The sequence below is a fragment of the Puma concolor genome, chromosome D4 (genome assembly GCF_028749965.1).
Source record: "Puma concolor isolate L17-30 chromosome D4, mPumCon1.1.hap2, whole genome shotgun sequence".
In the NCBI taxonomy this organism is placed as follows: domain Eukaryota; kingdom Metazoa; phylum Chordata; class Mammalia; order Carnivora; family Felidae; genus Puma; species Puma concolor.
Genome location: NC_141679.1, coordinates 21,472,165 through 21,473,941, shown reverse-complemented (window position 1 = coordinate 21,473,941; position 1,777 = coordinate 21,472,165). Strand labels below are relative to the sequence as shown.

The window sequence follows — 1,777 nt, the reverse complement described above, 5'->3', positions numbered from 1 at the left end:
TTCCTCCTTTGGTATATCAACAACCAATCTGGGAGGACCCACGCCTGTTGAGTTCTTGTTACTGTCGAGAAAATTCCACTTCCACCCGGGAATGCAATGGTGGAGAATCTCTTGCTCAATTGTAGAAGGAGATCAAAATGTAGGCAACGAAAAACAAAAACTTCCCTATTTCCAGCTTCAGGATTTATAGGGAGCAAAAGAGGAAGAAAGAAACCAGATTCAAGTGTTCGGTCCTGTGTCTCTTGATGTCCCCCTCCCAGACTTTTACTCAGCGAGGGCGATTGCCCTATATAAGGAAAGAAACCTTGAAGAGAAGGGACTCTTGCCTCTTTTTCTCCACTTGGGAGTCAAGAAGGAGGTGACTGTGCAGAGAACCCCACACCAACATACAGCCACTCGGCTTAATTAAGAAAGCACACTATGTGGCTAGAGAGAGGGTGATCTGGGTTGACACCTCTGATCCCCTTCAGTCTCCATGGCATGTGGGCATCTGAGTTGAGAGCGAGCCAGACTGATAGGCACCTGCCGTGTTGGGACATAGTGACATAACAGTAGAAGGTAGAACTGGGTGTCCTGGCCACAGGCCTGGGTGAAAGGCATGATAGAGAACAAGGGTCTGAAAGCAGTGGACACTCCACAAGCAGAAAAGCACAGAGTCCCCTGCACCTGCTACCACAGAGACACCTCAGCCCCCTCATATACCCATATGCCATCCGAGGAAGGAAAATAAGGGGAGAGTAGACCCAAGCAATTTTATCTACACTGAACACTACCTAAAGGAACAGTTTAATTTTTTTTTTTTGATCAGACTAAACTTTATTCTAAATTGGATATTTTGTCACATCTCCTTCTTCACTCTCAAGAAGAGTTTCAGAATTAGCTCCTCAGGCGATCTTTTTGCATATTAAGCTTAAGAACCCTTGTCCAGTGCTCGCTTCAGTAGCTCATACACTAAATTGGAATGATACAGAGAAGATTAGCATGGCCCCTGCACAAGGATGACACATAAATTCGTGAAGCGTTCCATATTTTTGAAAAAAAAAAAAAATAGATACAAACAGAGAGGGAGGGAGGCAAACCACAAGAGACTATTAAATACAGAGAACAAACTAAGGGTGGATGGGGGGTAAGGGGGGAAGAGGGGAAAATGGGTGATGGGCATTGAGGAGGGCACCTGTTGGGATGAGCACTGGGTGTTGTATGTAAGCCAATTTGACAATAAATTATATTCATAAAAAAAAAAAAAGAACCATCGTCCAACTTTCTGGCCATCCTTGCAAAAAATAAAAGCTAAGTTAACCTTTGGATTCATTGATCATGAGAAGAGCAGATATTCTTGGTACTTACATTAGTTAGAATTTCTCCCCAAGGACCACTTAGCAAAAAATCCCATGCAAATGTTTTCAGTAGCAACCTTTCAGTAGACACACAAATGCACTTCTTGAAACCCTTTCTAGAATATTCTTTGCTCTATTTTGATGATACCTCAACAAAAAGTCATTTATTAAACAATCTAATGTTGAACCAACGTGGGGCGCCTGGGTGGCTCAGTCAGTTAAGCGTCTGACTCTTGATTTCGGCTCGGGTCAAGATCTCACAGTACAGCTCGAGGCCTGCTTGGGATTCTCTGTCTCCCTCTCTCTCTGCCCCTCCCCTGTTAGTGCACTCCCTCTTTCTCTCCCTCTCTCTAAGTAAATAAGCTTTAAAACAAAGTGTTAGTATTGAACCCAAATTACACAGCATAGGATAGAGTTTGCTCCAGAGGTAAGCTTTAGAA

At 43.5% G+C, this 1,777-nt stretch overlaps 1 non-coding gene across 1 annotated transcript; it reads left to right on the top strand.

Moving 5' to 3' along the window:
* The first annotated feature begins 927 nt into the window (after positions 1–927).
* On the top strand, positions 928–1,033 carry LOC112868748 (U6 spliceosomal RNA). Its single transcript, XR_003224345.1, has one exon. It is a non-coding gene; the product is annotated as a U6 spliceosomal RNA (small nuclear RNA).
* Positions 1,034–1,777: the final 744 nt, after the last annotated feature.